This window comes from Triticum urartu, chromosome 4A, assembly GCF_056163025.1.
Source record: "Triticum urartu cultivar PI428250 chromosome 4A, HENAU_Tu73, whole genome shotgun sequence".
Lineage (NCBI taxonomy): Eukaryota > Viridiplantae > Streptophyta > Magnoliopsida > Poales > Poaceae > Triticum > Triticum urartu.
The window spans coordinates 56,476,961-56,501,491 of NC_141876.1; the positions used below are offsets into that span (position 1 = coordinate 56,476,961).

Below are 24,531 nucleotides of genomic sequence, written 5' to 3' on the forward strand. Positions count from 1 at the left end.
CTCACGCAGCAATCAGTTAAAAATTGATCACTTCATAAATCACACCAAGCCTGTCACTAGAGAAATCTTAATTGCAACCATCAGAAAATTGCAGGTCTCAAACAACTAATGCTTTGAAAATTCTAAATCTGAAAATACAGAAAATAAACATTATATAACCATGACCTACCAATTGACATTAATATAAATCTAATAAGGCAGTGGGTTTATCTAAAATATTGAGATAATCATATAGGCCAGAATCACTAGCCAAGAAGCACCTAGGCACTGCATCCGACCTTCGCGGCCACAGCCGCTGCAGAGGTATTAAGGGCAGTTACTCGGGGTGAAACAGTTACTGAGGAATAGGAAGGAGGAATAAGGTGAAAGATAACAGAGACGGTGGAGGCAATGCCAGTGCTGCAGAGGACACAAAACAGTAGCCCGATGTGAGTGCACATCACAACTCAGCTTAAGTAGATCAATTTATTTATCAAACAAGTGGATTACATCCTAACTTATCGACTTGAACACAAGAACCGGACTCTGTAATAACAGCCTAACAGGGCCCATCAATTGGCATAAACACATCGAAAGACAACCAGAGGAGGAACTCTTGCTACAAAACTTGAAGATTCTAGTAGATGACAACTAGGTAGTAGAACTCCTCGCCATCCCCACCAGTCAGCGCCCTGTCTTGGCCTTCCAGCACATCCTGGTAGGTGTTCTTGACTTGTAATCCAATCACTTCTGGTTGCCTCCTCAACACTCAGCAACGTGAAGGCCATCAGTGAGTTTAATTCGGTTGTGTGTGCTCCGACATTGACAGGAAAACAAGAGAAAGCAAGTTATTCATATAGCCTGAAATAAACTCTGCAATGAACACGAAGAGAAGGGGAAAAGATCGAACCTTCTTCAGGCGATTTGGGACATCACGACAGGAAGACCACGGGGATTTGGTTGATACGACTAGATGACCGTCCAGTAGACCAGCTCCTCGACAGTGGGTTCCTTTTCACTCCCTTGCCGCTCCTCTGCGACAACTGCCGGAGCTGTCTCCTGGTCACGGCTGTTCTGCGCCTCGGTCACGACGAGGCAGCCGCGTTGGCCGGAAGAGGGAGCAGCTGGGCCTCGCCGACGGCGCAGGGCGAGGCTGCGGTCCAGGATCGCCGACGACCAACCTGCAGCCTCGGAGTCGTCAGCGAGAAGGAGATCCCCGCAGCGGTCTCTCTTCTTCCCGCCGGGGCCGCGCATCTGCGCCGGCTGGACGGGATCCACGAAGGTGAAAGGTATCCTGGGTGCCGCCTCCAGAGTGGAGGAGCTCACTAAGGAGCTCGCCGGAGAAAAGGTCTCCTTTTCCCCCCTTCTCCTCCCTTCGTTCTCTTGGAATTTCTTCCTCGTCTTCTTGATAGTGCAGTGCAATGCTGATGCGCTCTGAATTTTGTCAAATTTGTGTATGTGTGGACTAGTCTTATTCTGTGGCTTGAGGAATTAAACAAGGAAGATTGACAATCTTCAATCGAACACAACATATTTCTGTACTGAACCGACGTTGGAGCAGCAGCACAAGTTCGATTTGCAATGCACTACTCCAAATCCTGGTCAAGTGGTTGCTGTTGATGTAGTCTGAATTTAGAGTGGAATCCTGCAGTTGATGTAGTCCAGCATGTCAGATTTGATTTAGTCTGAATTTAGAGCTGCGTGTAGTGCCAAACTGGATGATGTAGTGCTCTGAATTTAGAGGTTTATGTAGTGCCAAACTGGATGTAGTGCCAAATTTTGCAGTATGTAGACTCTATTTTGAAATTCAGAGATAATGAAAAGATCAAGCTTAGATTAATACCAGATCAAACTGAATAGTGGAGTACTGCTCACTGAAAACAGTGCAGTATTCACTCAAATTTTTGTATCTTAGTTTAAGTTACTGAATTTGCAAGCACTGTTCAGAGTAGATTTTTGGTTGAATTACAGTGCTTTCAATCAATTTGCAACATTTGTCACTGTCAGGTCATCACAAGCTAGAATTCCATCAAAGTGAGTAATACTTTCACTATCCTAATGCTTTATAAATGCAGAGAAGATGCTCATTTTTCTGTAACCTGTAGATGCCATGCTCAATTTTTTGGTAAAGCTAGAATTCCATATATTTTGTGTTGCTATTGGAGACTGGAGTAGCATTTTTCAAATGGATGCTTCTTTCCAAATTTGAAATGATCTGTAAAAAAATTGAAATGATTCTGGATGCATCAACCTCCCCAACTTGAATTTGTAGATGCTCAATTTAGATGTTTTCGTCCTAACAAACAAGTAAACTACTGTAACTCTAGTTTTGTGGTAAACTACTGTAGTTGATCTGTATCTTCATGCTGATGTTGTTCCAACCATAAGGAGTGGATCATCCCGTGTAAACTACTGTACTGATAACTCCCCCACCTTAATTACTTGAAGAAGGTAACAACTTGTGTCATTACTTAGAAGAAAATGATGATTTACTGGTCTTAATAATATTTCAATTGATGAACAAAGGACTAGTGTCATTACTCAGAGCCTTACGGTCTTGCAGCATGTTCAGAATAAATATTCGAACCTTGCGGTCAAAACTGAATGTTGACAGTAGTAGTAAAACTAAATTGTGCACTTATTTAGGATCAGTTTTGCCCCTTTTCAATTTTGCTCTACATCACTTGCTCCTTGTAAATTATTGCCAATCCACTATCAATTTTGATCAGCATAATTGTGCACTATTCCTCAGTGTGATAATCCTCCTGGGAAGATAATCTACTACTCCCAGCACTACTGCTCCCATGATCACGAAGTGTTAATCCTGATGTAGCTTCAACATTTTCAGTTTACTGCTGTACCTGACGGCCTCTCACAAGTCACAGTCTGCAACAAGTTTACAAATTATCTTCAGCAATTATCTTGCAGGTTCATCAGCACTTGAAAGAGCAGTCACAGTAAATTCAGAGTTTGGGGTACTAGCAAATTAACTGAACCCTGAAACCTGAAACCTGAAATTTACTGAAACCTGAAACCTGAAATTTTAACTGAATTTTACCTTCTTCTTCTTCCTGAGGAACACGAGCTATGGGCTCTGGCGGCAGCACAAGGAGCAGGACCTCGTCGGCGTGCTTCTTGCCGCACGCCCAGCCTCGGCGCCGGAGGGGCGGGGCGGGGTCGGGCTCCTCGATGCGGCAGGCGGCGCTGGCACTGGAGGTGACGCTGTTCCCGCTGCTCGCCGGCGTAGCCGCTGCTGCTGAGGCTGGGCGGACCGGCGTCGCCGTAGCCGTCCTCCTCCTCCTCGAGCCGTGCTGCTCCCGCCTCTGGACGCGGCTGTCACGTACCCCTCGTACTCGTCCTCCCCGGCGATCTCGTGTCCGGCGGCGGCGAACTCCACGGGCAGGTCAGCGGCGCCGAGGGAGAGCGTGGCCAGGGCCTCGCTGGCGGGGGCCGGATCGGGGGCCAGGGCCTCGCTCCAGTTCTTCCCGATGACCACGGAGCAGCAGGAGCTTGAGCAGCCTCCGGTGTGGCCGGTGCAGGTTGGCCGTCGTCGAGCTCTGGGCCCTACGGCTGGTGCCGGCCGCCGGCGGTGGCTGGGGCGACCACGGTGCGGGCGGGTGACGGAGGAAGGAGGAAGAAGCAGGGGGGCCGATTAGCAACAGTTTTAAAGGTGGAAGGGTTTTTTCGCAAACTTACAAATGAACTAAGGTGAGGACAACTTTTTCCGGAAGGAGGGAGTAGGAAATTGGTAAGTGCTCGGATGACCTGCGTCACCAGCATCTTTGTACTTTTTTTAGCGATTTTAGAAATGTTACGTGAAAACTTGTGGCGCTCAGGAGAGAGACGGGCTGGCAATATGGGCCGCTACTGGGCCGAGTTCTGTAACGTGCGCAAAAGGCACAGAAAAATGGGGCCTACACTGTCACATAATAATTTCTGATAATTCTAAAAAAAATCCTGTATTGCCTAAAAAAATATAACTCCTGAAGCCCTAAAGAAAACATAATATTCATGTTGCTCTAAAAAAACATAATAATTCCTATTCTGGTAAAAAGGAATCTTGTGCTAGCCACTGCCACCACAATTTCGGTCGTCGCCTCGGTCATCCTCCTCTTCCCCATCCAATGGACTCGCCGGCGGCAAGAGAAGTGGGGACACGTCTGTTTCATTTTATTTTTCTTAGGTTTTTGCTTCCCGGCGACATCGGCGAGGTGGGTGGTGACGATGCCGTGTTGGGGTCTATTCGCTCACTCCCTACCTCGACGACTTCTGATCCGACATCGACGAATGGTCTGTGAGAGTTTGTGTCTTCAGATTTGTTGTTTCCTTCAGATCTTGGTAGTTAATGTGTCTTTCGAGGAGAGGTTTTTGGTTAGTTGTTGGTGAGGTGAGTTCAACATCTTCTTCTTTGTTGTTGCGTGGCTTGACCTGTTCTCCAACCCTTTGAAGCGATGGTGATAGATTGCAAACCTGTTTTACGTGGTTTGAGGGTGTTGCAGCACCTCCGCGAGGTAGGGGTTGATGACCTTCTCGAAGAACTTATCCTTGGGGGCACTTGAAGACGACATGGCGACCTAGATCTGTCAGAAAAACAGCTCGAAACAAAGACAAGAGATATTTGCGATACGGTGGTCAAAACCTTCGGGAGATTATATAATGAATTTTTACCGACTAAAAGAATTATCGTGCAAGAAAACAGAGTCCGGAGAGCGCACGAGGTGCCCACAAGGCATGGGGCGCGCCTAGGGGGGTAGGGAGCGCCCTCCACCCTCGTGGAAGCCTCGTGTCCTTTCCGGTCTACTTCTTATTTTTTTATTTTCTTAAATATTCCAAAACGGAGAAAAATGCCATTAGAACTGTTTTGGAGTCAGTTTACTTACCGTACCACATACCTATTCCTTTTCGGAGTCTGAAACATTCTGTAAAGTGTCTCTTATGTATTCCTCCGGGGTTACGGTTTCAATAATATTAGTTTCAACATTTATAGGATTACCTGAGATATAATGTTTGATTCTTTGACCGTTCATCATCCTCGGATTTGTTCCTTCGAAGTTGTTGATTTTTATGGCACGAGAACGATAGACCTCCTCGATAACATAAGGACCTTTCCATTTAGAGAGAAATTTGCCTGCAAAAAATCGTAAACGAGAGTTGTATAGCAATACATAATCACCTACATTAAACTCACACTTTTGTATCCTTTTGTCATGCCATCTTTTAACTTTTTCTTTAAACAGCTTGGCATTTTCATAGGCCTGGGTTCTCTATTCATCAAGTGAGCTAATGTCAAATAACCTCTTCTCACCGGCAAGTTTGAAATCATAATTGAGCTCTTTAATGGCCCAATATGCCTTATGTTCTAATTCGAGAGGTAAGTGACATGCTTTTCCATAAATCATTTTGTACGGAGATATACTCATAGGATTTTTATATGCAGTTCTATAAGCCCATAATGCATCATCAAGTTTCTTGGACCAATTCTTTCTAGATCTATTAACAGTCTTTTACAAAATTAATTTAAGCTCTCTATTGCTAAGTTCTACTTGGCCACTAGATTGTGGTTGATAAGGAGATGGAATTCTATGATTAACATCATAGTTAGCAAGCATTTTACGAAAGGCATCATGAATAAAATGTGAACCACCATCGGTCATTAAGTATGTAGGGACTCCAAACCTCGGAAAAATAACTTCCTTAAGCATCTTAATAGAGGTGTTATGATCAACACTGCTAGTTGGAATAGCTTCTACCCACTTAGTAACGTAATCAACAGCAACTAAAATATGTGTATACCCATTAGAGGAAGGAAAAGGTCTCATATAATCAAAGCCCCAAACATCAAATGGTTCAATAACAAGTGAATAATTCATAGGAATTTCTTGACATCTACTAATATTACCAATTCTTTGACATTCATCACAAGATAAGATAAACTTACGGGCATCCTTGAAGAGAGTAGGCCAATAAAAACCGGATTGCAATACCTTATGTGCAGTTCTATCTCCAGCATGGTGTCCTCCATAAGCTTCGGAGTGACACTTACGTAGGATCTGTTCCTGTTCATGCTCAGGTATACAATGTCTAATAACACCATCTACTCCTTCTTTATAAAGGTGTGGGTCATCCCAGAAGTAATGTCTTAAATCATAGAAAACCTTTTTCTTTTGCTGGTATGTGAAACTAGGTGGTATAAATTTAGCAACAATATAATTAACATAATCAGCATACCATGGAGCAGTACGAGAAGCATTTATGACAGCTAATTGTTCATCAGAAAAGCTATCATCAATAGTAGTGGGTCATCAAGAATATTCTCTAACCTAGACAAGTTGTCTACAATGGGATTCTCAGCTCCCTTTCTATCAATAATATGCAAATCAAATTCTTGTAGTAGGAGAACCCATCTAATAAGTCTAGGTTTAGCATCTTTCTTTTCCATAAGATATTTAATAGCATCATGATCAGTGTGAATAGTTACTTTAGAATCAACATATAAGGTCTGAACTTATCACAAGCAAATACAACTGCTAAGAATTCCTTTTCAGTAGTAACATAATTTCTCTGGTCATTGTCTAGAGTTTTACTAGCATATTGAATAACATTTAATTTCTTATCAACTCTTTGTCTTAAAATAGCCCCTACAGCATAATCACTAGCATCACACATAATTTCAAATGGTAAGTTCCAATCAGGTGGCTAAACAATAGGTGCAGAAATCAAGGCTTTCTTAAGTATTTCAAATGCTTCTACACAATCATCATCAAAGACAAAAGGAGTATCTTTTTGTAATAGGTTAGTCAGAGGACGGGAAATTTTTGAGAAGTCCTTAATGAACCTCCTATAAAAACTGGCATGACCAAGAAAACTTGTTATACCTTTGATGTCCTTGGGACACGGCTTTTTTTCAATAGCATCAACTTTAGCTTTGTCAACTTCAATACCTCTTTCAGAAATTTTATGCCCCAAGACAATACCTTCATTAACCATAGAGTGGCACTTGTCCCAATTCAAGACAAGGTTAGTTTCTTCACATCTCTACAAAACTCGATCAAGGTTGCTCAAGCAATCATCAAAAGAGGATCCATAAATAGAGAAATCATCCATGAAAACTTCACAAATCTTTTTACAAAAGTCAGAGAATATAGCCATCATGCATCTTTGAGAGGTAGCAGGTGCATTACATAAACCAAAAGGCATACGTCTATAAGCAAAGGTACCGAAAGGGCAAGTAAAAGTAATCTTTTCTTGATCGTCAGCTCACACAGGTATTTGAGAGAAACCAGAGTAACCATCTAGAAAGCAAAAATGTGTATGTTTGGATAATCTTTCTAGCATTTGATCAATGAAAGGCAAAGGGTAATGATCTTTTTTAGTAGCTTTATTTAATTTGCGGAAATCAATTACCATCCTATAACCTTGATGCGGAGCATCCTACGGACATCACCATGTCAAGAGTCCATTTGGCAAGTGACACGTGCCACATCTACTTCATACATACAAAGGTGAATCATCTCCTTTACATGTGTCCACTTGTACATCTCGAGGATTGTATACTACTTGACCCCTCTCTCGTGTGCCTACATAGGTGTGAGCGGAGCTACACATTCATCGAGAAGGAGTCCAAGAAGAAGAGAATATCTACACCATCCAAGAAGGAAGCCTGGAAGCAGAGAAGGAAGCGCCAAGAAGAAGGCAGCAGCTCCCAGGCGACCCCGTGCGCACGGGCATGTACCGTGCCCACGGGACCCCCGTGTCCACGGGCCTCACAGACCCCGTGTGCACAGGCTCATGTGTCAGGTCTCTGGATACCCCGTGCGCACGGGCTCCACTTACCCCGTGCACACGGGGCCCCTGTGCGTGGTTGATTGGGCTTGGCCCTTGTATCCCCATCTCGTCCCTACTTACCCCTTCATCCCTTGGACCTATATATACTCCTTCATCTCCTCCATTTAGAAAAAGCTAAGAATAGATCTAGACATTAGAGCTTAGCTCATGTATCTCCCCTTGTGGGTTTCCTCTTGAGGGAGAAGACTCCCTTGGAGTGCAAGACCTCCTAAGGGAGAAGGATCCCTAGGATCATCAAGACCTCCAAAGGGAGAAGGATTCCCCAAGTGAATCATCAAGCCCTCATCTCCTTCATAGGATTTGGGATGAACTCTACCATGTATCTTGTTTCCCTTTGATTGTTCATGTACCTTGTGGATCTTGTGTGTTTGTTGGTCTAGTGGATGTGTGATTGGACTTGTTCTTGAGTGTTCCTCTTGTTTTCCCTCCTTGTGTTCATCTTGTTCTTGGGGATTCCCCTTTCAATTCATGAAAGATCTCTTCATAGGGTTCCACCCTACAACATCTTGGTATCTAGAGCCACGTTTATCACGAAATTGGAGCCCCCTCTTTGTTTTACTAGCCTAATTTTGCTTGTTCTTGCCCAATTTCAAAAATTTCCCACAAAAAGAGCCATAACAATTTTTTTGTGATTTGAAGTTTCTTGTGAGTTTTTGTTGATTTTGATCCGTGGATCTGGTGTCTAGCAAGTAGATCTAACTCCTATTGCGTCCCCATATCCCAATTTTTCTTTCCCCCATCGAATTTGACAAGAAAATCGTGAATTTTCCGCCTACCCCGTGCCCACGGGCCCCCGCGAAGTCTCAGGTGACCCCGTGCCCTCGGTACGTGTACCGTACGCACGGGACCCCGTGTCCACGGGCCTTGAACCCCGTGCGCACGGCCCTCCCAAAATCAGCCGCGTCCACTTTACGTTTTCGGTCATAACTTCCACTCTCGAACTCCGATTTGGGTGTTCTTTGACTCGTTGAAAAGCTAGCGATGTGCCCGAGCTGCTCATTTTGGTTTTACCACCATTTGACTCCATAAAAATTTTCTCCATTTTTGCATCTTTTGCATAGGCTCCGCCATAACTTCCGCACCACCACATACAAATTCCGCAAACTAACCCATTTTGGTTCATTTGGTATTTGTGGTTGTTGGAGTTGTGATTTGAGTCTCCTAAGGTGTTTCGGCTACTTAGGGACGGTTACATCTTCATCCACCACCGATGACTTGTATCGGTCCATCGACTACATCCACCACAAGCTTCCACATCGACGACGACCATCCATCCTTTGAGACCATCTTCAACCGGAAGCAAGGCCGGTTACCCACCGACTTCGTAAAAGGTTAAGTGTGACGAAGGTATCCATTCCGTCATAAACATTTCCTTCCTTGCCATTACATCTTAATAGCCCTACCATCTTTGCGAATACCTTCATACCTATTGAGACTAGCTATCCGAGTATTGCCGGGCTTCGCGAAAACTTGTGCACCATAGTGATACGATATCATATTATTGCATCATTGGACATATCATATAGTGCAATTGCTTGCTCCCGTGCATATCTTGTGATACCTATCTCATATGTGTGGTTGAGGCTCAATAAGAAAAGTGGAGAGGAAGAAAAAAAAGTCAAAAAAAGCTTTTAAGCAAGAAAAGAAAGATCATAAGCTTATAAGCAAAAGAGAGTTGAGCATGAAAAGAGATACTTGTGCATGAGGATACATGGAATAGGAAACATTTTGCTCCCATACATATAGGTTGGTGCCAAGTGGTGAATCGTGCCCAAGTGTGCAATCAAGCTAGTGCTCTCCTAGTGTTTGTGCAACACGAGCTTAGTCTTCGTTAGGCAATTTTGTCTTGCTCATACCTATAGTTGCACAAGCCCCATTGTCCCATCGTGTGTGTTTCTTAATTGCCCTTTGGATTTATTTCAACATTTACAATATCTTGGACTTCAATTTGCATGAAATTTGTGCCACTTGTCCTAACCAAGCCACTCGATAAGCTTTTACTTGTAGGTGTGAGTGAACAAGTCCGGTACCAATTCCACTATTCTTTCATCTCACATTGAGTGATACGAGATACATCCTCAACTTTCGGAAAAGGTAGCTTGGTATTGTTTATCTCATTTCCTACTCACCTTTGCTTGAGTCTTGTGATGGATAGGCAAAGCACATCATCTCTGGTCTACAACCACGACAACGAGTTCGATGCTATGAAGAACTTCATCGACGCCAAGATGGACAAGCAAATGGAGGAGCTCAAGGCCCTCATCAAGAACCGCAAGCGGTCTTCCTCATCTTCGAGAAGACGCTCAAGTGCAAAGACTCCCGAGCTACCATCTACGGCAAGTACACACAAGCATCGACATCGACAAGACCATGAAGAGCGACCTACTAGACGAGAGTTGGCTTCTCTGCCACCCCCATGCACATGGGCCCTCGACCCCTGTGCACACGGCCTCCAGCACCCCCGTGTGCACGGGCCATACAGTACAGCAACTTCGACTACAAGGCTGTGACTCCTTCAACACCTTTGGCATCTTCGCCAAGTGACTTCAAGGCATCTTCGCCTTCGGACGTACGGCATCTTCGCCTACTCCACGAGCTCAAGTCCACTACTCCTCGAGCTACTACGACCTCGACACCAACAACGAGATTCCTTTCTATGGGACTCTAGAACCCGAGGAGTATCTCGAGTGGGAGCGTTTGATGGACGACTACCTCAAGCTACATCAAGTCCCTCCCGAAGATAAAGTGAAGTGCGCCACAAGTACCTTCCATGACTATGCATAGACATGGTGGCTTCATAGACCTTCAACAAGCTTCACCATGATGTGGCCTACGATGAATAAAACAATGCGGCGAGAATTTGTGCCTTCCACATACACGGAACATCTTCAACGCCAATTGGACAACACCATACAAGGATCCAAGTCCCTCGACGAGTACTTCTAGAACATGAAGGAAGCCTTGTGACATGCCGGCGTGGACGACCCCATTTGGATGAAGTTCTACTTCATGATGGGATTGAACAACGACATCTCCAAGACTATCTTCCTCGAGAACTACAAGTCCATCGACGACAACTACATTGGTTCTCTCAAGGCGGAGCAAGAACTCATGAAGGCCAACTCTACTCGACCCCGAGCTCACTTCGCACCGACCACGCTACAAGACGACGAGAGCGATGATGTGCCATCTTCGGCCTTCATCCACGATGAGAGTGGTGATGTGCCATCTTCGGCCTTCATCCACGGCGATGACTACGAGACGGTTGAGCATGGGATTTTCCCTTCGACCACGGCGACATATGATGACTTGAGTGACTTGTGCCACCATATTCAGAGTGAGAGTGACTTCACCACTAGCCCCATATATGACGAGTTGCCACAACTCCCATGTGAGGAGAGCCACCACCACTTGAGTGATTTGAGTGACTCCACCATATGCGACATTGAGTGCACCTACCTTGAGGGACTGAGTGAGCCACCACCACATAGAGAGAGTGAGGTAGTTGATGAGGCATATGAGGCCATTTTGCTTTCTAACAACTTAACCTCTACCTCTATTGTGCCTTCTCCTTTGGTGCTAGGTCCCATCTATGATGACATGCCGATCTTCGATGACTTCGTCCTTCCTTTGGACATGACGATGGCCATGGTGGAATATGATGCACCCCCCACATGGTTCCATCAAGATGAATATGACCAGCATTTGGTATTTACCACCTCACCTACACCACTTGAGTGGAATGAACAAGGTAACAAGGGTGAAGGTGATGCTCTTGTCCCACTAGTGGACATTCTTAACATCGATTGCTTGCATGATGTTGATCCACCTATTCCCATGCTTCATGCTAGTATGATTTCTCCATGTGATGATTTACCCATTTATGGTGAGTTTGATGATTGCCATGAGGAGTCTATTAGTTGTGATGCCATGTTACATAGGATTTCTTGTGATAATTCTCTTGGTCACATCATGTTTGCCAATCCGCTTGACTTGTCATATGCTATGCATGAGATCAATCATATGTCATATTTGCAATCTCTTCATAGTGACAATGCATATTCTATTAAAATTAATCCAATTTGCACTTATGGCATAAATGATAGGACCAAGGTTATTGGCATTTGTTTTTATTGTGATGATATTGATATGCTCCCTTTGCATGATTTATCTCATATGCCATGCCATGACTACCTAGCTTCGGATCTGCATTATTTTGGATGTTGTCCATTTTCTCCATATTATGTTTCCCCTCATGAGGAGACCCCCATAGTTTCCTCATACCCATTAGGAGATTTTGATCCATCCCATCCATTGCATGATCCTCATACTTGTGTGCACAATATGCTTTCCATGAATGATGTGCCATATAATTGCATACTTCATTTGTGCACTCATCATGTCATACATAACAACTATTCTTTCATGATGGATGACATGTTCTTATACCATGCATCAAATTTCTTTGAGCGATGCTTATCTTGTGCTAACTCACACATGCACATACACATCATGATGGATGATGTGTACATTTACCATGCACACACGTTCTTTCGTTTGTGTGTTTTTTGTGTAGGTACCCATGAACACTCGTCAACCTCACAATCCCATGAGTTGACAAAACGAGCTCTCGAGAGCAATGATGACTTGGGATTATGTGGATTTTCATTCCCACCGCTCCCTTCGCGCAAAGACTTCGCGCATCTCTTCTACATGGCCCTCACATGGCTATGGGTTATTTACCAATTCTCGCTTTATGCCCATATTGCCATGTTCACTTTGCATGATATGCTCATTTCAATGCCTTTGCCATTCGTTTGTGACCCATGCTTTGCATTACACATGACGATTGATTCTAGTAGTTGTATGTGTATTTTCAAGCTTGGTGGAGATATCACTTGTTATTGCCATGTTTGCTTTGTGCCCCATGCCTATGATGATACTATGATCTTGCTTTGTGTTCGTGCTTGCGATATGTCATGTGCATTGCCTATATCCACTATTTGCTCATGACATGATTGCCATCATTTCCTCTAGTGTGTTGCATCTTCGCTCCACTAGTTTGCATGACATGATTACCATGATTGACTTGTTTGCATCACACATGTTGAACAATTGTTCTTTCCATTGTGTTGAGTGCCACGATATCTTCACTCCACCCTATGCACATTATGCTTGGATTGTCTTGCACTTGCCCCGTGTGTTTAGACACCTCATTATACTCGGTGTTGTGAATGATTCCTATGCCTACCATAGACCTTTTGTTGAGCACATTGCACATTATTGCTATGATCTTGAGGTAGATGCGTGTTCACTTGTCACACATATTAGCATATTCACCTCCCATTTGGACGCTTGTTTCCATGATGTCCTTGATTGTGCTCAATTTATATGATTAAATGCCATGCCACACTTCTTTGTCAAACCATATGCTATGCTTGATGACAACACTTGTTGGGTGAATCACCTCTTGAATGCTTGGTTTTTCCCTTACACCAACCACATTTGTTTTTCCAAGTGCTTGTTATCTTTTCTCCTTTTGAAGGAATTACAAGACGGTGCGACATTGGAGAGTGCCCATTTGAAGATACAAGATGATGCATGCTTGGTGATCGCCAAATCCTACACGGCAACATCATCTCTTTCCCATGGTGATTTGGATTTCGATCCGAGGTCGGATCTTTCCCAAGGGGGAGGGGATGATGCAGAGCATCCTACGGACATCACCATGTCAAGAGTCCATTTGGCAAGTGACACGTGCCACATTTACTTCATACATACAAAGGTGAATCATCTCCTTTACACGTGTCCACTTGTACATCTCGAGGATGGTATACTACTTGACCCCTCTCTCGTGTGCCTACATAGGTGTGAGCGGAGCTACACATTCATCGAGAAGGAGTCCAAGAAGAAGAGAACATCTACACCATCCAAGAAGGAAGCCTGGAAGCGGAGAAGGAAGCGCCAAGAAGAAGGAGCAACTCCCAGGCGACCCCGTGCGCACGTGCATGTACCATGCTGATACGTCTCCAACGTATCTATAATTTTTGATTGCTCCATGCTATATTATCTACTGTTTTGGGCAATATTGGGCTTTATTATCCACTTTTATATTATTTTTGGGACTAACCTATTAATCGGAGGCCCAACCCAGATTTGCTGTTTTATGCCTATTTCAGTGTTTTGAAGAAAAGGAATATCAGACAGAGTCGAAACGGAACGAAATCAACTGGAGAAGTTATTTTTGGAAGGAAACACACCTGATGGACTTGGACCCCACGTCAAGGAAGAAACGAGGTGCTCACAAGGGTGGGGGCGCCCCCCTAGGGCGCGCCCCTGTCTCGTGGGACCCTCGTGGCTCCCCTGACGTACCTCCTGCACCCATATATACCTACGTGACCTAATACTTCCAGAACGCACAATAGATCGGGAGTTCCGCCGCCAGAAGCCTCCGTAGCCACCGAAAACCAATCTAGACCCGTTCCGGCACCCTGCCGGAGGGGGCAATCCCTCTCCGATGGCCATCTTCATCATCCCGGTGCTCTCCATGACGAGGAGGGAGTAGTTCTCCCTCGGGGCTGAGGGTATGTACCAGTAGCTATGTGGTTGATCTCTCTCTCTCTCGTGTTCTTGAGATGGTGCGATCTTGATGTATCGCGAGCTTTGCTATTATATTTGGATCTTATGTTTCTCCTCCCCCTCTTCTCTCTTGTAATGAATTGAGTTTCCCCTTTGAAGTAATCTTATCGGATTGAGTCTTTAAAGACTTGAGAACACTTGATGTATGTCTTGTCGTGGATATCTGTGGTGACAATGGGATACCACGTGCCACTTGATGTATGTTTTGGTGATCAACTTGCGGGTTCCGCCCATGAACCTATGCATAGGGGTTGGAACACGTCTTCGTCATGATTCTCCGGTAGAAACTTTGGGGCACTCTTTGAGGTTCTATGTGTTGGTTGAATAGATGAATCTGAGATTGTGTGACGCATATCGTATAATCATACCCACGGATACTTGAGGTGACATTGGAGTATCTAGGTGACATTAGGGTTTTGGTTGATTTGTGTCTTAAGGTGTTATTCTAGTACGAACTCTAGGGCTGTTTGTGACACTTATAGGAATAGCCCAATGGATTGATTGGAAAGAATAACTTTGAGGTGGTTTCGTACCCTACCATAATCTCTTCGTTCGTTCTCTGCTATTAGTGACTTTGGAGTGACTCTTGTTGCATATTGATGGATAGTTATGTGATCCAATTATGTTAGTATTGTTGAGGGAACTTACACTAGCGAAAGTATGAACCCTAGGCCTTATTTCCACGCATTGCAATGCCGTTTACGCTCACTTTTACCATTCGTTACCTTGCTGTTTTTATATTTTCAGATTACAAAAACTATTATCTACTATCCATATACCACTTGTTTCACCATCTCTTCGCCGAACTAGTGCACCTATACAATTTACCATTGTATTGGGTGTGTTGGGGACACAAGAGACTCTTTGTTATTTGGTTGCAGGGTTGCTTGAGAGAGACCATCTTCATCCTACACCTCCTACGGATTGATAAACCTTAGGTCATCCACTTGAGGGAAAATTGCTACTGTCCTACAAACCTCTGCACTTGGAGGCCCAACAACATCTACAAGAAGAAGGTTGTGTAGTAGACATCAAGCTCTTTTCTGGCGCCGTTGCCGGGGAGGCAAGGAAAGCGGCACTAACACACCCCGTCAACTAAGCTCTTTTCTGGCGCCGTTGTCGACGAGGTTAGCGCTTGAAGGTATATATTTAGATCTTGCAATCGAGTCTTTTAGTTTCTTGTTATATCACTAGTTTAGTCTATAAAAGAAAATTACAAAAAATGGAATTGAGTTTGTCTCATACACTTCACCTTTTTAATATCTTTCGTGAGTATGATGGAAAGGATAATTGTGCTCAAGTGCTAGAAGAAGAAATCTATAAAATGTTTGGCACTGAATATTTGAATGATGAGCATGATTGCAATGTTGTTAGTATGAATTCCTTGAATATCCATGATGCTAATGATATGCAAAGCCACAAGCTTGAGGAAGCTATGTTTGATGAAGATGATATTTTTTTGTCCCCCAAGCTTTGATGAGCAAATTTACTATGAGGAAAGCATGCCTCCTATCTATGATGATTATTGTGATGACACGTATGCTTTAAAGAATAATAATAACAATGAACCTTGTCATCTTGATCTTAATTTTCAATCACATGATAGTTATTTTGTTGAGTTTGCTCCCACTATTATTCACGAGAAGAATTTTGCTTATGTGGAGAGTAGTAAATTTTGCATGCTTGTAGATCATGAAAAGAATGCTTTAGGTGCTGGTTATATTGTTGAATTCATTCCTGATGCTACTGAAAATTATTATGAGGTAGGAATATATGCTTGTAGGAATTGCAATAATATCAAGTTTCCTCTCTATGTGCTTAAAATTTTGAAGTTATGCTTGTTTTACCTTCCTATGCAAGTTGATTATTGTTCCCATAAGTTGTTTGCTCACAAAATCCCTATGAATAGGAAGTGGGTTAGACTTAAATGTGCTAGTCATATTCTTCATAATGCTCTCTTTATGTTTCAATTCTTATCTTTTATGTGAGCATCATTGAAATCATCATGCCTAGCTAGGGGCGTTAAACGATAGCGCTTGTTGGGAGGCAACCCAATTTTATTTTAGTTCCTTGATTTTTGCTCCTGTTTAGTAGTAAATAATTCATATAGCCTCTGTTTAGATGTGGTTTTATGCTTTTAATTAGTGTTTGTGCCAAGTAGAACCTTTGGGAAGACTTGGGGAAAGTCTTGTTGATCATGCTGTCAAAAACAGAAACTTTAGTGCTCACGAGAATTGATGCCATTTTTATTTGGAGAGTGATATTTAGTTAATTCTTTTTTCAGATGATTAATAGATAAATTCCTCAGGTCCATAAATTTATTTGATAATTTTATGAGTTCCAGAAGTATGCGTTTGATCCAGATTACTACAGACTGTTCTGTTTTTGACAGATTCTGTTTTTCATGTGTTGTTTACTTATTTTGATGAATCTATGGCTAGTAAAATAGTTTATAGTTTATAAACCATAGAGAAGTCGGAATACAGTATGTTTAACACCAATATAAATAAAGAATGAGTTCATTACAGTACCTTGAAGTGGTGATTTATTTTCTTATACTAACGAAGCTCACGAGTTTTCTACTTTAAGTTTTGTGTTGTGAAGTTTTCAAGTTTTGGGTAAGGATTCGATGGACTATGGAATAAGGATTGGAAAGAGCCTAAACTTGGGGATGCCCAAGGCATACCAAGGTAATATTCAAGGATAGCCAAGAGCCTAAGCTTGGGGATGCCCCGGAAGGCATCCCCTCTTTCGTCTTCGTTCATCGGTAACTTTACTTGGAGCTATATTTTTATTCGCCACATGATATGTGTTTTGCTTGGAGCGTCATTTTATTTTGTTAGGATTTTCTTGATGTTATTTAGAATAATGTTTTGCATCTTTTATTTCAATAAAAGTGGCATTGATAGCCTTTACTATGCCTATGTTACAAGTATACATGTTGCTGTTTGAAAACAGAAAGTTTACCGATGTTGCAATAATTCCCTAGAAATGTCAGAATGTGATAAAATGTTGAAACCTTTTGAATATTAAGCTATGATAAATTTAATACAGTGGGAATTTTCTTTCATAAATTTTGGAGTTAGGGAAGTATGGATGTTGCAGCATTCTTTGCAGACTATCCTGTTTAGGCAGATTGCTGTTATGTTTGCATATGTTTGCTTCTTTAATGATTCTATTCGAGGATAGGACTATTAAATATGCAGAGGCATTTAGTATGCAATGTTGAATAATAATTTTAGTGATTTGCTACAGTAGAGTATGATAAGGTTTTGGCAATGGTTTATACTAACTTATCTCACGAGTCCTTGTTGAGTTTTGTGTGGATGAAGCTCTTGAGATTTAGGGAGACCATGATATGAGAGGAATTAAGGAGACACAAAAGCTCAAGCTTGGGGATGCCGAAGGCACCCCAAGATAATATTTCAAGAAGTCTCAAGCATCTAAGCTTGGGGATGCCCCGGTTGGCATCGCACCTTTCTTCTTCAACAACTATCGGTTAGTATCGGTTGATCCTAAGTTTTTGCTTCTTCACATGATGTTTGCTATTCTTAGATGTCATTTTATTTTGCTTTGCTTGCTGTTTGAATAAATTACCAAGATCTGAAATTATTAAATGTTAGAGAGTCTTCACATAGTTGCATAATTATTCGACTACTCATTGATCTTCACTTATATCTTTCGGAGTAGTTTGTCATTTGCTCTAGTGCTTCACTTATATCCTTTTAGAGCATGGTGGTAGTTTTATTTTGAAGAAATAGATGAACTCTCATGCTTCACTTATATTATTTTGAGAGTCTTAAATAGCATGGTAATTTGCTTAAAATCCTAATATGCTAGGTATTCAAGAATAATAAAATTCTCTTATGAGTGTGTTGAATACTATGAGAAGTTTGATACTTGATAATTGTTTTGAGATATGGAGATGGTGATATTAGAGTCATGCTACTTGAGTAGTTGTGAATTTGAGAGATACTTGTGTTGAAGTTTGTGATTCCTGTAGCATGCATGTATGGTGAACCGTTATGTGACGAAGTCGGAGCATGATTTATTTATTGATTGTCTTCCTTATGAGTGGCGGTCGGGGACGAGCGATGGTCTTTTCCTACCAATCTATCCCCCTAGGAGCATGTGCGTAGTACTTTGCTTTGATAACTTGTAGATTTTTGCAATAAGTATGTGAGTTCTTTATGACTAATGTTGAGTCCATGGATTATACGCACTCTCACCCTTCCACCATTGCTAGCCTCTCTAGTACCGCGCAACTTTCGCCGGTACCATAAACCCACCATATACCTTCCTCAAAACAGCCACCATACCTACCTATTATGGCATTTCCATAGCCATTCCGAGATATATTACCATGCAACTTTCCACCATTCCGTTCGTCATGACACATTCATCATTGTCATATTGCTTAGCATGATCATGTAGTCGACATAGTACCCGTGGCAAAGCCACCGTTCATAATTTTTCATACTTGTCACTCATGCATCATTGCACATCCCAGTACACCGCCGGAGGCATCCATATAGAGTCATATCTTGTTCTAAGTATCGAGTTGTAATTCTTGAGTTGTAAATAAATAAAAGTGTGATGATCATCATTCAATAGAGCATTGTCCCAAAAAAAAGGAAAAAAAAGAGAAAGGCCAAAAAAAGAGAAAGGCCAAATAAAAAAATATAAAAGGGGCAAAGCTACTATCCTTTTTTCCACACTTGTGCTTCAAAGTAGCACCATGATATAGCGAGTCTCATATATTGTGCTTCAAAGTAGCACCATGTTCTTCATACAGAGAGTCTCATATGTTGTCACTTTCATATACTAGTGGGAATCTTTCATTATAGAACTTGGCTTGTATATTCCAATGATGGGCTTCCTCAAAATGCCCTAGGTCTTCGTGAGCAAGCAAGTTGGATGCACACCCACTAGTTTCTTTTGTTGAGCTTTCATACACTTATAGCTCTAGTGCATCCGTTGCATGGCAATCCCTACTCACTCACATTGATATCTATTGATGGGCATCTCCATAGCCTGTTGATACGCCTAGTCGATGTGAGACTATCTTCTCCCTTTTTGTCTTCTCCACAACCACCATTCTATTCCACCTATAGTGCTATATCCATGGCTCACGCTCATGTATTGCGTGAAGATTGAAAAAGTTTGAGAACATCAAAAGTATGAAACAATTGCTTGGCTTGTCATCAGGGTTGTGCATGATTTAAATATTTTATGTGGTGAAGATGGAGCATAGCCAGACGATTTTGTAGGGATAACTCTCTTTGGCCATGTTATTTTGAGAAGACATGATTGCTTAGTTAGTATGCTTGAAGTATTATTATTTCTATGTCAATATGAACTTTTGTCTTGAATCTTATGGATCTGAATATTCTTGCCACAAGTAAGAAGAATTACATTGAAATTATGCCAACTAGCATTCCACATCAAAAATTATCTTTTTATCATTTACCTACTCGAGGACGAGCAGGAATTAAGCTTGGGGATGCTTGATACGTCTCCAACGTATCTATAATTTTTGATTGCTCCATGCTATATTATCTACTGTTTTGGGCAATATTGGGCTTTATTATCCACTTTTATATTATTTTTGGGACTAACCTATTAACCGGAGGCCCAGCCCATATTTGTTGTTTTATGCCTATTTCAGTGTTTTGAAGAAAAGGAATATCAGACGGAGTCGAAACGGAATGAAATCAACTAGAGAAGTTATTTTTGGAAGGAAACACACCTGATGGACTTGGACCCCACATCAAGGAAGAAACGAGGTGCTCACGTGGGTGGGGGCGCCCCCTAGGGCGCGCCCCATGTCTCGTGGGACCCTCGTGGCTCCCCTGACATACCTCCTGCACCCATATATACCTACGTGACCTAAACCTTCCAGAACGCACAATAGATCGGGAGTTCCGCCGCCAAAAGCCTCCGTAGCCACCGAAAACCAATCTAGACCCGTTCTGGCACCCTGCCAGAGGGGGCAATCCCTCTCCGGTGGCCATCTTCATCATCCCGGTGCTCTCCATGACGAGGAGGGAGTAGTTCTCCCTCGGGGCTGAGGGTATGTACCAGTAGCTATGTGTTTGATCTCTCTCTCTCTCTCTCTCTCTCTCGTGTTCTTGAGATGATGCGATCTTGATGTATCACGAGCTTTGCTATTATATTTGGATCTTATGTTTCTCCTCCACCTCTTCTCTCTTGTAATGAATTGAGTTTCCCCTTTGAAGTAATCTTATCGGATCGAGTCTTTAAAGACTTGAGAACACTTGATGTATGTCTTGCCGTGGATATCTGTGGTGACAATGGGATACCACGTGCCACTTGATGTATGTTTTGGTGATCAACTTGCGGGTTCCGCCCATGAACCTATGCATAGGGGTTGGCACACATTTTCATCGTGATTCTTCGGTAGAAACTTTGGGGCACTCTTGAGGTTCTATGTGTTGGTTGAATAGATGAATCTGAGATTGTGTGACGCATATCGTATAATCATACCCACGGATACTTGAGGTGACATTGGAGTATCTAGGTGACATTAGGGTTTTGGTTGATTTGTGTCTTAAGGTGTTATTATAGCACGAACTCTAGGGCTGTTTGTGACACTTATAGGAATAGCCCAATGGATTGATTGGAAAGAATAACTTTGAGGTGGTTTCGTACCCTACCATAATCTCTTCGTTCATTCTCCGCTATTAGTGACTTTGGAGTGACTCTTTGTTTCATGTTGAGGGATAGTTATGTGATCCAATTATATTAGTATTGTTGAGGGAACTTACACTAGCGAAAGTATGAACCCTAGGCCTTATTTCCACACATTGCAATACCGTTTACGCTTACTTTTACCATTTGTTACCTTGCTGTTTTTATATTTTCAGATTACAAAAACTACTATCTACTATCCATATACCACTTGTTTCACCATCTCTTCGCCGAACTAGTGCACCTATACAATTTACCATTGTATTGGGTGTGTTGGGGACACAAGAGACTCTTTGTTATTTGGTTGCAGGGTTGCTTGAGAGAGACCATCTTCATCCTACGCCTCCTACGGATTGATAAACCTTAGGTCATCCACTTGAGGGAAAATTGCTACTGTCCTACAAACCTCTGCACTTGGAGAAATCACGTGCCCACAGGACCCCCGTGTCCACGGGCCTCATGGACCTCGTGCGCACGGGCTCATGTGTCAGGTCTCTGGATACCCCGTGCGCACGGGCTCCACTTACCCCGTGCACACGGGCCCCCCTGTGCGTGGCTGATTGGGCTTGGCCCTTGTATCCCCATCTCGTCCCTACTTACCCCTTCATCCCTTGGACTTATATATACTTCTTCATCTCCTCCATTTAGAAAAAGCTAAGAATAGACCTAAACATTAGAGCTTAGCTCATGTATCTCCCCTTGTGGGTTTCCTCTTGAGGGAGAAGACTCCCTTGGAGTGCAAGACCTCCTAAGGGAGAAGGATCCCTAGGATCATCAAGACCTCCAAAGGGAGAAGGATTCCCCAAGTGAATCATCAAGCCCTCATCTCCTTCATAGGATTTGGGATGAACTCTACCATGTATCTTGTTTCCCTTTGATTGTTCTGTTGGGGAACATAGTAATTTCAAAAAATTTCCTACGCACACGCAAGATCATGGTGATGCATAGCAATGAGAGGGGAGAGTGTGATCTACGTACCCTTGTAGACCGACAGCGGAAGCGTTAGCACAACGCGGTTGATGTAGTCGTACGTCTTCACGATCCGACCGATCAAGCACCGAAACTATGGCACCTCCGAGTTTTAGCACACGTTCAGCTCGATGACGATCCCCGGACTCCGATCCAGCAAAGTGTCGGGGAAGAGTTCCGTCAGCACGACGGCGTGGTGACGATCTTGATGTACTACTGCTGCAGGGCTTCGCCTAAGCACCGTTACAATATTATCGAGGACTATGGTGGCTGGGGGCGCCGCACACGGCTAAGAATAAGATCACGTGGATCAACTTGTGTTCATGGGGTGCCCCTTGCCTCAGTATATAAAGGATGGAGGAGGAGGAGGCCGGCCAAGGCTAGGTGCGGCCAGGATGTGGAGTCCTACTAGGACTCCAAGTCCTAGTAGGAGTCCACCAAGAGGGGAGGAAGGGAGAAGGAAGTGGAGGAGAAGGAGAGGTGGCCGGCCCCCTTTTCCCTAGTCCAATTCGGACTAGAGGGGAGGGGGGGGCGCAGCAGCCCCTTGGCCCTTTCTCCTCTTCCCACTAAAGCCCATCAAGGCCCATTGCTTCTCCCGTAACTACCCGGTACTCCGAAAAATACCCGAATCACTCGGAACCTTTCCGATGTCCGAATATAGTCGTCCAATATATCAATATTTACGTCTCGACCATTTCGAGACTCCTCGTCATGTCCCGGGTCTCATCCGGGACTCCGAACTCCTTCGGTACATCAAAACTCATAAACTCATAATATAACTGTCATCGAAACCTTAAGCGTGCGGACCCTACGGGTTCGAGAACAATGTAGACATGACCGAGACACGTCTCCGGTCAATAACCAATAGCGGGACCTGGATGCCCATATTGGCTCCTACATATTCTACGAAGATCTTTATCGGTCAGACCGCATAACAACATACGTTGTTCCCTTTGTCATCGGTATGTTACTTGCCCGAGATTCGATCGTTGGTATCTTAATACCAAGTTCAATCTCGTTACCGCCAAGTCTCTTTACTCGTTCCATAATACATCATCTCACAACTAACTCATTAGTTGCAATGCTTGCAAGGCTTATGTGATGTGCATTACCGAGAGGGCCCAGAGATACCTCTCCGACAATCGGAGTGACAAATCCTAATCTCGAAATATGCCAACCCAACATGTACCTTTGGAGACACCTGTAGAGCTCCTTTATAATCACCCAGTTACGTTGTGACATTTGGTAGCACACAAAGTGTTCCTCCGGCAAACGGGAGTTGCATAATCTCATAGTCATAGGAACATGTATAAGTCATGAAGAAAGAAATAGAAACATACTAAACGATCGGGTGCTAAGCTAATGGAATGGGTCATGTCAATCACATCATTCTCCTAATGATGTGATCCCGTTAATCAAATAACAACTCTTTTGTTTATGCTTAGGAAACATAACCATCTTCGATTAACGAGCTAGTCAAGTAGAGGCATACTAGTGACACTTTGTTTGTCTATGTATTCACACAAGTATTATGTTTCCGGTTAATACAATTCTAGCATGAATAATAAACATTTATCATGATATAAGGAAATAAATAATAACTTTATTATTGCCTCTAGGGCATATTTCCTTCAGTCTCCCACTTGCACTAGAGTCAATAATCTAGTTCACATCGCCATGTGATTTAACAGCAATAGTTCACATCACCATGTGATTAACACCCATAGTTCACATCGATATGTGATCAACACCCAAAGGGTTTACTAGAGTCAGTAATCTAGTTCACATCGCTATGTGATTAACACCCAAAGAGTACTAAGGTGTGATCATGTTTTGCTTGTGAGATAATTTTAGTCAACGGGTCTGCCACATTCAGATCCGTAAGTATTTTGCCAATTTCTATGTCAACAATGCTCTGCACGGAGCTACTCTAGCTAATTGCTCCCATTTTCAATATGTATCCAGATTGAGATTTAGAGTCATCTGGATCAGTGTCAAAATTTGCATTGACGTAACCCTTTACGACGAACCTTTTTGTCACCTCCATAATCGAGAAACATATCCTTATTCCACTAAGGATAATTTTGCCCGTTGTCCAGTGATCTACTCCTAGATCACTATTGTACTCCCTTGCCAAAATCAGTGTAGGGTATACAATAGATCTGGTACACAACATGGCATACTTTATAGAACCTATGGCTGAGGCATAGGGAATGACTTTCATTCTATTTCTATCTTCTGCCATGGTCGGGCTTTGAGTCTTACTCAATTTCACACCTTGCAACACAGGCAAGAACTCTTTCTTTGACTGTTCCATTTTGAACTACTTCAAAATCTTGTCAAGGTATGTACTCATTGAAAAACTTATCAAGCGTCTTGATCTATCTC

General features: G+C 42.9%; 1 pseudogene across 1 annotated transcript; it reads right to left on the reverse strand.

Annotated features, from left to right (window-relative positions):
* Positions 1-1,380: 1,380 nt before the first annotated feature.
* LOC125550607 (uncharacterized) lies at positions 1,381-21,635 on the reverse strand (annotated as a pseudogene). Its single transcript, XR_015602249.1, has 4 exons — positions 21,581-21,635; positions 3,038-3,633; positions 2,841-2,865; positions 1,381-1,624 (listed from the first exon to the last, which is right to left on the reverse strand). The product of XR_015602249.1 is annotated as an uncharacterized LOC125550607 (transcript).
* Between the last annotated feature and the right edge of the window lie 2,896 nt (positions 21,636-24,531).